Below are 12,146 nucleotides of genomic sequence, written 5' to 3' on the forward strand. Positions count from 1 at the left end.
CATCCGAGTGTCCCTGGGCCGTGGGAGCCATCAGCCCCACATGGCTCTTCCTCCTGAGGGTGAGGAGGGGCAGGAGCAGGGCTTCAGCCCACCAGTGGCCAAACCCCACGGACACAGATGTGTCCCCAGACACCGCCGTCCCCCTGGCTCGCTTTTCTGGGGTCACAGCACCTTCACCCATCACCACCCCAACGTGAAATAAAAACGATTGGAAGGTGAAAAATGTTGAGAAAATGTAGTAACGTCTCATAAAATTGCCATGGGAGGTGCTTTAAAAAGGGCTTGCTTTACATCGGGTCACTCAGCAATGAAGTGTAATTATTCAGGATAAAATCCGGCTTCGAAATGCAAGTGGGCGCGACAGCCCGTCACCCCTGACGGGGGAGCGGGGCAGCGGCGGGCTTTACGGAGAGGAGCTTTCAGCAGAACAGGGATGAGCCGAAAGGTGAGGAAGAGTCGTTTAATGTGACCTGAATTAGCGGCTACAGATAGTGCTTCCTGCATGTTTTACATTTTCAAATAAAAAGGATCTTCTTGTTTAATGGTTAATAAAAATGATTAGTGCTCCCAGGGCACGGATCCTGACAGACGCAGGCTGTGCTGGAGGGACCAGCTACAAGACACAAGAGAAGATGAAACCGCTTTTTTTTTTTTGCCTTTTTTTTTTTTTTTTTTTGCCTGTGGAGTACATCTCTACCAGCATTTGCAAGTTAATTTGTAATATAATTATATGTTGCTTCTGTCACAGAAGCACAGCACGTGTGATGGGCCGGCAGCCCGCCACTGCCACCGGCAGCAAACACTTCTGCAGCGGAGAAAAGCCAACAGCTAAGAGGTTTTTTTGTGTGTGTGTACATATATACGCACACACCCTCTTATATAGTACATATATACACCCATATGTAATATATGCGCATGCCTACATATAATATATACACATAGATCTAAAAATAAAAATGTTTTTATATATATGTATGTATATATGTTTGTGTGACAGACACTAGACAGAAGAGCAAGCTGATGGCCTTGGAGCGTGCGTTGCCCTAAAGCCATCCAGGCTAACTGGCCGGAAAAAAATCTCTGCCCTGCCTGGCTCCCCAGTGCAGCACCCAGCCTCGCCACCCTCTTAACACAAACCAAACCTGCCGTGCCCGCCTCTTGGCAGCTCGACAACCTCACTCTGAAAGCTGGGCTGGCTTTTCTTTTTGGGTGATTTTTTTTTTTTTTTTTTTTATTTTCACGGCCTGCCATGTAGAGGATTATGGTCAGTAATAGTTTCCTAAGAAATAAAGTCTATGAGCGTAATTGTTAGAAACAAGCAGCAATAGCAAATGCTTGCTGAGTGGTTGCCATAGCGCAGGAGCACAATTTGAGATTTAATATCATTACTAATGATATTTACTTGGCCTGCAGGAGGGAGCGAGACTTGTGCTCCCTCAATGTCATTTGACTGCTAATATGTCAGCGAGCGCTCCCAGCCCGGCCCTGGGAAGGGACCTGGCGTGACCCGGGGGAAGGCGACGCTGCTGCTGCTGGTGTCCCCTTCCCCAGGCTGTGCCTACCTGCCGCCCCAAGGAGCCCACGTTTGGCAGGAGTACGAGCCCCCCCCCAACCCGTGTATCCGCAGCGCTGGGGCTCAGCTCCTCCCTGGCACCCACGGGGCATCGCTGCCCCGGCCGCCTGCAGCCGCCGCTTTTTCAGCTGCCTTGCACAGACCGCAAGTTCAGGCTTCCTCTCCTGTTGGGCTTCTCCATGGGAGGGGGGAGACATATTGCGCCGCTGTAAAGTGAGCCATTTAGTTTATTAAACGCTGTGAAGGGTGCCCCGAGGTCTCTGCACATGTGGGACCATCAAGGCGGAATCGTTACTATTATGGTTCTTATTAGTCATAGTCATTTTCCCAGCAATACGTCCAGATGTCTTCCCATCTATCTCTTAAATTTTGCGATGCCAACGCAAAACTGTTATGAAAATGGACTAGTCCAAGTCCCCTTCACGCGGTACAGGAGCAGAACATTCGTGCAAAGATAAATATATATTTTTTTAAATTGAAAGACAAACCAAAGAAAGGGTCATAGTTGGCTAAAAATGAATTGTGCCGTGCATAAAGGAGACATCAGATTAGAGAAGACGATGTTTTAGTTTAAGTGTTCCATCATTATTAATTCATTTGGTGCTCTTTATGATAATACCAATCATTTGGAATTCATTTGGTGTTTATGTGGATGTCATCTCGACTCCTGCAGAAATTCCAAAGTAATTCAGCATTAATGTGCTATTAAAAATTGTTACCAGCCCCTACCTTCATTACTTCACCAGCACACACTAATCTTTCTTCCCTCATCCTCTACATTCAAACTTCAGTGTTTATTTTGCTTTTATCTTTATTAGGGCTTTAAAATGTAATGCTTCTATTTAAAAATTCCCCTTATGCTACATGAGTGTTGTCTTTTTTTTGACAGCATCAAAACTATGCAAATAAAGGAGGGGGTTAATGGTGATTTTTCATTTTGTTACTGGCATTTGACTGAAAAACAACCAAAGAGGTTTCAGCTTATCATTGACAAGAGTGAAGTTACCGAGCTGGTGTTTGTGTTTGCAGCAGATGACACTGAACCAAATCTGGATGAAATACCATCTGCACTGTGTGGAGTTCGTTCTTTTGGGGCACAGCAGCTGCCCCTGCGCCCCCGCGCCAGGCAGGGCAGGGATGCGGCTGCCCCGGCTCTCCCAGGGGTGCAGGGTACCCAGGGGGGATCGAAAGGGCCAACCTGCCACAGACCACCCTTTTCTGGACTCACCCCATCGCTGGAGCATCCTTCTGCTTCCAACTGGGGAACGCCGGGGAGGTGGCTGCAGTAATGGATATCCTGGGTCCAAACCCTGGCAACGGAGGGAAGAAAAGGCTGCGCTCGCACATAACAATAAAAATTAAAAAAAAAAAAAAAAGAAGAAAAAGCCCTGGGAGATGAAATGCAAAAACCTTGTATTAAAAGAGCATTAATTAGGTTTTAGTCAAGGACTCGAAGATTAGAAAATGCCAGATTGCTGGGAGTCTGAAAAAAATATTTTTAAAAAAGAAAGAAAACAGACAGCCTGGGTTCAGTTCCTAGCTGTGCCCGCCTCACTGTGCAGCCCCCTAATTACATGATCACGTACGATTTTTTTCCCCTGGGCACCTGCTTCTTTTGGACCACAGGACAAGGGCACCCAGGGGCAGAGTGAAGTTTGGGCTTGGCAACTCTGGGTCTGGCATCTGCAACTGGAGTGCTTCACCGCGCAACCCCATGGCACTCTGAAGGCTGTTCTTAGCAAGTATTATTTGCTTGAAATCGCAGACTACCGCAAACAGATGCGTATGTGAGGAATTTATGGTGTGTCCTAACTGGAGCAAGTAACCCACCATGCATCTCCCTTCTCCTGGGTCCTCGGGCTGCACGCTGGATGCCCCCTGCTCCTTGCAGACCATGTCAGCATCCCGGTGAGTTCCTGCCGAAATGCTCCTCCACAGCCCCAGTTGGCTGCTGAGGGACAGGGGCGGCTCACAGCCCGCACCGGCTGCGGGGAGCGGGGCGGGAGGTGAGAAACTCACCCCTGCAATGCGTTAGACTGAGGGAGCAGAGGGAGGGAGGGATCTGGCTCATCGCAATGGCTGTGCTGATCCCCATCCACACGTCCCCCTTGGCCAAACGCTCGCCCACCATCAGGGAAAGAAAGACCTCACGAAAAATAGGGGCGGGGGAGCTATAATTCCGCGTTCTTTATCCCAGAGAAAGTGGATGATACAACATAAAGTTTGCCATCAATCACTTTAAACACCCTTTTGATGGAAAGGATGGATGAAGTCCCCCAGGTGATGACCGACCAGCAGCAGGGTCAGGTCAGTGCCCGGGCAGCAGGAGCAGGACAAGGGCAACGGTGCAGGCTGGTCACACCGGGGCTGACACCGAACACCCCCGGCCGATGGCACCCACCTGACTTCCAGCCATGGAGGAGGGAGATGCCACCACCATCTCCTGCCAGCAACAGGTCCCGGGCAGGGCTGAGCATCCTCCGCCGCTCGCACCAACTGCAGAGCACAGCTTTACACAGAGAATAAAGCCCGTCGCAGAGGAATTTTCCACTTAATCAAAATCCTGGGAAGAATATGAATGCTTATAGGTTAAAGGAACCTGGCAGCTCTTACTTGTCTGTCATGTCTTTAAGGATTGCCATTAAGTCATAAACGTGACAAAGATTAAAGAGTTTATTAATGTTATTAGAGAGTTGAGATAAAATGCTATGCCTTGCAGGGTCTCTCTCCCTCTCTCACTATTTAATGAAAACATTTTCATCACTTTCTGAATCTATTATACCAAATATTCATTTCAGGAGTCCTAAGATGATTTTATTTTAATTAGAAAAGATGTAGCAACCACCTGAAAGTAATACAGTTAAAATACTTTGCCACAGTTCCCCTCCCCCCTGCTGCCAGCAGAGGAGCATTTCTCCAGCCGTGCCTCGGCGCTAGAGCGAGCCCAGGGTGACCGACGGGAAGCTTTGCAGCACGGTGGGACCATCATGCTCCTGGAGACCCTGAGAGCCAGCGGCAGTGGCCTGCCAACGGCCCTGTGCATCTCCAAAAGCCACCCCGTTGGGCAAGGTCAATGGGCGGTGGGAGCCGCCGCATCCGCAGGTTGGAACCCGGGGTACGTCCCCAGGGAGCAAGTGAGGGGTGGGAGCACCTTCTGCAGGTGCAGGAGACAACGCGAAGCCCTTCCTGGTGGGGAAAAGCAAGAGAAGGAAACAAAATTTAAAAAAGAAAAAGAAAAGGAAAAGGAAAAAGAAAAAGAAAAAGAAAAAGAAAAAGAAAAAGAAAAAGAAAAAGAAAAAGAAAAAGAAAAAGAAAAAGAAAGAAAAAAAAGAGAGGTTTGCGATGCCCTGTGAAAGGAGCATTATCCACTGCAAATCTATGGCAACTACTCACAAAACCAGAAGAAAATTAGCAGCCAAAGTCCGTCCTTTGTGTGGCTGCTTTGACTGCACTGGGCAGTACATCAGGGCTGAGTTTTAATCCATGTTTAGAGCAGGTCCAGTCTTTGATGATAAAGACTGAAAATCAGCCACTTTCAAGTGGCACCTGGCCACTTACTTTTTTCCTTGTGAGCCTTCCATTCCAGCCCAAGACTTTTTAACTGTCTGTGCAACACAGGCAGCTCACAGACACTCTTCCTTCTAAACTTTCCAACCAACCCGATTTAATTTGTTAATTTATTCTGTAACCTGATTTACTGTTAATTTATTTTGGTGAGTAAGATATCCCGGCTTTAAGTTCCAATTAATTAAAGGGGAGGGCTTAATGTTTTTGCTCCGCAGTATCTTCGTGTCACATTGTATTCCATTTTAACACCGCACTGAAGCATTTCCAAAGTTTATTGCCATTAACTAATATAAATCCATACATCTGCAAATTAATTCCATGCGCACAAAAGATTACCCTTTGCAAGTGTACCTTTAAGAGGGGGATATTGGCTATAGCAATCATCACTTGTTGCTTAGCAACAGCCATAGCATCACTTACGGCAGGTTTATCCTAAACAGCAATGTAAAACCCAGGGATGTGGGCATCCGCCCCATGTCGTCCATCCCTGCAAGTGCTGTTCAGACCTGGGTTAACAGATTCAGACTTTGCTCTTTTTCTTTTTTTTTTTTCTTTTTTTTTTCTTTTTGGAGGAGTGTCTGATTTGAGGGAACTTAAAAACAATAAAAAAAAAAATCTTCAGCCATTAAGCTAATTTTAAGCAGCAATCCAAAGCTTGGTGCCCCGTGCTGACCATGATGGCAACGCCAACACACGTCAACGGGAGCACGAATGCTTGTTCAGGTTGTGGCTACACTACTGTTGGCTCAGCGTTTTGCACCGAAGACTTTTAAAAAATTTACACACAGTTTGTTGCAATCAACTCAAGATTGGAAGAGAGAACTCAGATTGTATTAAGACCATCCTGAGGGTATCCCGAGGCTGTTCTAGTCTTCCTGAAGCCTGGGGAAGTCCCTACAGCCAGAAGCTGTCAGCTCTCATCTCTCTTCTTGCAACCAGCCGGCGCTGCCACAAATGACCTCTGCAATGGTGCGTACATCCCTGCGTCCATCCCTCCATCCGTCTGTCCGTCCGCATCCCTGTGCCTCCTCCAGCTCCTCCCCTCCGCACCCTGCCTGCCCAGCAGCTCTCAGGTGGGACGCTCCCGCCTGCCCTTTGCCAGCGGTGGGCGCCTGCCATCTGCTCCCCTTAGCCAAAAATGTGGCAAGTAAATATTCTAACAGCATCCATTAGCCCTGCTTTTGGCGGCCCATGGAGAGGGGCCCGCAAGCTTGGGCCTGGGTTTTAAAGCCATTATGCCGTGTCTGTAGGCACAGCTAATTCACAAAAGATGAATGCAGGGTTTGCAATCAAGGAAAAATTAGCATCTCAGCCAGCACAGAGGGTGAACATGCGAGCCAGCCAGCACTGCCAGCAACCTTGATTCCCCTTTTGGCAAAGCTGGCTGGCTTGGCAAACACAATGGTAATGAGATAAACTGAAACACCAGGCAACGGGGCTGCTCTTTGAAGTAATTATCCTCCAGGGCAACAAGGAACAAGATGAAAAGGTTTTTAGAGACATGGTGTGGATGCACAGGGAACGTTAGTTGCATTCCTGAAGACAGCCCCCCCCCCCCCACCGCCCGCCCCCGGTTTGCAAGGCTCAGGTGTGCCGATGCCAGGCAGGCAGGGAGAGGGCAGGAAAGCCCCAGCAGCGGGCTCAGCAACACGGGAACGCAGCACGGAGAGGAGCCGTGCAAGGAGCAGCACCATGGGGCCGCACCGCCCCAGCACCGCCAGTGTCACACCTTTCTTGCTCCCAAGAAACGCTCATCCGGGCAGCCACAGCGTACCCGGTGTACTGACCCACCAGCAAAGGCTTTGTTGCAAATATCCAACTTTCAAAAACACATATTGATTTAAGGGGTAGAACAAGGGGCTAGAGAAAAGATGAAGGATTAAATAACGCACTGTCAAATCTTGCAGTCGGGAACTACAGGTGAGCACCGAGCGGGAAGTCCTCTGACAGGCTCTGCAACGCCGTGTACACACGAGAAGAAAGAAAAGGCAAGGCAAGGAAGGGGTAATACATGGCACAAGATGCTCCCGTGGTCACTAACTGGATACGTTGCTGGCTTTTTCCTGTTGAGACACTGAAGTCTAAATTTGAGGTCTTAAACAAAATTATTTTCAAAGTAAGAACGTAACAGTCAGCATCACCAACCCCCGCCATGCACAACCTGCTGTGACAAGCGGGTTTCTTTTAGAAGGCCCAGGGTTAAAGCTGGACCAGCAGCACAACACCTCCCTGAGCATCTCCCCAGCCCCCTGGAGGGGATGGGCTGGCTGGGATGCGGGACATGGCCCACTGCTCCCAGCTTCCACAGCAGGCAGCAGAGATTGTGTGTTAATTTTCTGATACTTGTGAGTTAAAGTCTTTTCTTTTTTTCTTTTATTTTTGACAGAAAGGCCATGAAAAGCAAGAACGCACGTGAGGACTGGGAGGTGGCGAAAGGCAGAGCAGCGGGGACACGGGCGGAGGCGGCAGGACCGGGAGCAGCGCAGTGGGACCCGGGAGAAGGACACACAGGCCTGGCCACGGGATGCCGCAGCTTTCCCAGCCGCGGCCCTTCCCTCTGCCCCCGCCACCACCCAGCCTTTGGCGAAGGAACTGGAGGCGGAGAATCGCAGCATGAAGCCCAGATGTACTTCTCTGAGTCCCTCAGAAAAAAAAAAAAATAAATTAGGAAAGATGGTGCAGGAACCTCCTGGGGTGAGCCCACAGTGCCCGTGACTGGATTCGGCGAATAGTGGTTTCGGAAAGAAAAGCTCTATTCTAGGCAAAAGCCCCATGTTTCCTTCTGCACAGCAAATAGTCCCCATTAGTACAGAGCCAAGCAAGGCAAAAATGTTTATTACAAAGGAAAATTATAAGAGAGGAGTGCCTGAATCCTGAACAAAATGTAAAACAGGGGAAACAAAATGTAAAAAGCTCTATAAAAGTTTTAATGGATCCTTTCAGATTCCTTTCAGATGTGGAGTGGCATTTTAATGTGACGTTTTAAATGATTTCTTTCCCTTTTTTCCCTTTTTTTTTTTTTTTTTTTTTTCTTTTTAGCTTTTAGGCAGACCATTAATCCGAGGGGGCTCTTTCTGCCTGCAGAGGAGCAATGCTTCAAAGCAGGCACCTACCAGAGGAGTGCTGGTGGGCAAAGCGCAAGAGGGGGTTGAAAACGTCAGGGCCGCGGTCTCCGCAGCACGGGGAGCCCTGGCCCTGCAGGACGGCCTCCCCCCCACCAGGCACCCGGCCAGACCCAGCATCACCCCAGCCCGTGGGATTGAAAGGGAGCATCACCCAGGGCAGGTTTGGTGGGGAGGAAGGAAGAGCCGGCGCAAAATGGCGCGTGTACATCTCCTGCTGCTCGCAAACGCGTGTATATCCAGCCAGGCAGTCCTGCCGAGAAGCTTCTCCCACGCTTACTTTTCTGACGCCCGGGACCTACTTTCAGGATTTGACTCCAGCCTGTGCATTTCTGACACATTAAAAGTCTCAAACTGTGTGCTTAAAAATCTTTGGCCTATCGCTGACCTTTCCAAATCCCGGGGACAGCCATTTCTTCTTGCTGATGCAGATGCAGGAAATTCTTAACTAAATCCTAACTGAAAGCCAGAAAAGCAGATAAGCAGGCTAATCCTCCAGCCCGTCAGACCCCGGGCTACCTCAGACCCCAGGTCGAGTCCTCGCTCTGCAGACCAGCTCAGCAGATCGCCCGTCCCTGCCTTGCGTGGGTCGGCGTGTGCGTCTCCGGGGCTGGGGAGGAAAGTGTCACCACCTTCCAGAAAGGGAACTCTTTCGCTGCTGTTCGTTCACTCACCGACATTTGTGGTGCGTTGAAGCTCTGGCTGCTGCTCCCTTCGCAAAAGACCTTGCAGAAGCCTCTGGAAAATGCATGCAAAGGAACACGCGTGGTTCTTGCAGTGGGTTTTGTTTGTCAGGTTTTGGTAACACAGAGCCCTCTCCTCCTCAAAAACCTAATTCTTCCTGGCAATATGTGACACCGCTTAACCCGGAATAGCAACATCTTCTAAGGAAATGTCTGTGTTAGTTAATAAGGACAAATAGTTTCAAATGCAGTAGCACTGTATATGCAAAAAGTATCAATTTTGATGCCTTCAGAGACTCTGCTCTGGTTAAAAAGGAAATTAAAAATGAAAAAAAAAAAAGGGAAGCAATTTTATCTAGAATAGTGCAGTATTGGTTTCGACTCAATTTGGTCTGCTTTCTCAAGAAGGGGTCTGGAAAACCAGTACAGGGGGAAAAAATGACGTCCCAGCCATTCCTTCATTAACGAAACAGCAACAAACTCATTAAGAGCAGCGATTGCTGCCGAGGGTGCCCCGGTTGCACCAGCTGCTCGGCGCAGCAGAGCCCTGCCGGGAGCCCCAATTACGCTGATGGAGCTCGCCGGGCTGGCGGGGGGCCAGCCTGCCCCGGCAATTTAGAGGAGCTGGGCCCAGGCGGGACTGTCACAACGACAGAGACCTCACCGATACTAAAAACAACGCCAGCGGTCATCGCAAAAGCTGCTGCGGAAGAAACCCGTGCAGAAGAACAGCAAGGTCAGGAGGGCGAGTGTGCACAACGCTTATCTGGGGTGGTTTTTGTAACTCACAGGCACTGACCCCTGTCCCCTCCGCCACCAAAGGCTGGAGGTCTCAAATCCCCCTTTTTTCCTTATTTCACACCCTCTCTGCTCACAGGTGATTCTCCCCACACCTGCAGGCAGCATTAAAACCAGAGGTAGCATGAAGAAAGGGAGAAAACGATGAAGTTGCTTGAAAATAACCACAATAAATTAACCCCCTTGAAGGTTAATTTTGTCGCCTTGTCTTTCAGGTTTGCGTAGGACTGCTCTTGCTGTCTGCCCATCACTCCCCATGGTCTCTACAAACACCAGCAATCGCTTGGTTTTCCCATGCTGCACTTACCAGACCCCAGCCCTACCCTGAAAGACAGCCTGGCACAAGCTTGAAAGACAAATGGGCCACCTTTCAGTTTGGAGTCATCTACAGCTCGTGCCCGAGACACTGACAAGTCTTGTTGTGCTGGAGGTGGAAACCCAAAGGACAAAACCCAACCTGATGCCCAAGAATGAAGAAGCCATTTCAGAAGAGGGTGAGTGACTTTTAGGACGTGCTGCTCAGAGAGGTACATGGGGGCTGTCATGACTGCAGGACAGCCTGACCGGTTGGCCCTGCTCTCCTCAAAGCTGGGAGAAAGGAGATCCTCAGAGGACAAGGATACAACATATACAGCCCTGTTGTTTCAACAGTATTATTTTCTAAATGCATTTGCTCTACCAAATGGCGCTTAAAAGCCTGGCCACAAATCAACCATTGTCATTGCTCCCCCAGGGACCCGAACTGCTTCATCCCAACACATGTCACCTGCTGCGATAGTCACAGCTGCTCTGCCAGAGGCTACACGGGGAACACAGGTCCCCCCCTACCAGGGCACAACAAAGGTCCAGCCAGCGGAGTGTTGTGCCTCTGACTTGGGTCAATAGCAGAGGGTAAGAGTGTTCAGTCCCTCACCAGGGCTCCCCGGATGAGCAGCGACTGCTGCTGGCTTTGAGCGGTCACTTGCAGGCCCTCTTCCATCAATGCTACTGGGTCAACACTGAGGAAAGGCAGCTCAGGGACTTCAGGAGGACAAATGCTGCGGCAAATGACCCACTGCTGCTTTGAGCAGTAACAGCACGTGCAGGGACCTCGTCTGCTCCCACTCGCTCTCCCACGTCTTCCCGACTTCTGCTCACGTGTAACCAGGGATTCACTAGAGTGGAAACTTCTCCCTCCTGCTCCTCCTGCCAACAGTTCTCTTCCTTCTCCCTGTTAATTAGTTCAAATTCCATATGCAAGGGTTTGTCTAAAGCCCTTCCCAGTCCTCCCAGTTCTTCTCCTTGTACACCTCCACCCTGTCATCAAGGACAGCTGTGAAGTCACTCAGCAGCATGCCTTCACAAATGTTGATGCATGCTTGTTCAGTATTAAAATTGGTCTACATTAATGTTGCCATAATTAGTGCTTGAATAAAGTAAGCAAAAACCAGAATACTAAGAAATACTAAGAGGTCTCAAAAACAGGAGTTCAGCAGCACGGCTGAAGTGCTTCCAACCCACTCCTATCAAAAATAGAAAGACAGTGAAGGAACCTCTTGACCACGTCCTTACCTCACCCTTGAGAGAACTCCAGGGACTAGAAGGCTGGTGGAGCTGTGTGTGCTTTACACACCAGATTGTGAGAATGTTAAAGGTTGGTTCAAAGGATGTGGGATGTATTTGTATACCGTCTGTTGCACAGGTGCCCTACGTTACCTTACCAGAGTTTCACAAATATTCATCCACATCAGTGAAAACAGTGTTGCCTCCCTGTGAGGTACTAGAACCTGTAAAGCCCCCACAAGTGCTAATTATGATCCCCCCACTGGTGGGACCTCCCCTTCCACATCTCTGTACCTTTGGCTGCTCTAGGTACTTTTGTCAGTGGGTGTTTCTAGATGTGATTTCTATTTTTTTTTCTGGTGCCTATTGACAAAACATGTTAATCATAGCATGGTGGAGTAGCAATACCAACAACCTTACGCAACACTACCCTTCACCAAACTAAGAAATACCATCCTGTACTAAATCTCCAGTCCCATCAGAAGAGTCTGAAACATGGATTACCCCTGTACCACTTTCTGTAGTCATTCCCTGAAGGGAACAGCAGAAAGGCGCCGTCTCACTGAGCAGCAGTCACAGAGAGCAATACCCCACGCCAGAAGATCTTTCCTCAGAGCCAAATGCAACGATGTGCTGGCCATCAGCCGGGCTTTGGTGGCTTGCCCCTGACTGAGCACCACTTGCCGGCTGTGCCACACTGCTCCCCGGCGCTCCCGGCACACAGAAAATTAAACTAGTGTGGAGCAAAGATCTGTAAAAGAAGACCACATCATGGCCCCTGATTTTGCTGGACAGTGAATAACTTTTGATGACGATGAAGACTGACCTGGTCAACTGGTGAAGCCATGCTGAATTTGATTA

The 12,146-nt window shown here is 49.3% G+C and overlaps 1 long non-coding RNA gene across 1 annotated transcript; it reads right to left on the reverse strand.

The window, feature by feature from the left end:
- Window positions 1–1,849: 1,849 nt before the first annotated feature.
- Window positions 1,850–4,121, reverse strand: LOC128912868 (uncharacterized). Its single transcript, XR_008467782.1, has 3 exons — window positions 3,975–4,121; window positions 2,802–2,883; window positions 1,850–2,240 (listed from the first exon to the last, which is right to left on the reverse strand). It is a non-coding gene; the product is annotated as an uncharacterized LOC128912868 (long non-coding RNA).
- Between the last annotated feature and the right edge of the window lie 8,025 nt (window positions 4,122–12,146).

The sequence above is a fragment of the Rissa tridactyla genome, chromosome 7, assembly GCF_028500815.1.
Source record: "Rissa tridactyla isolate bRisTri1 chromosome 7, bRisTri1.patW.cur.20221130, whole genome shotgun sequence".
NCBI lineage: Eukaryota > Metazoa > Chordata > Aves > Charadriiformes > Laridae > Rissa > Rissa tridactyla.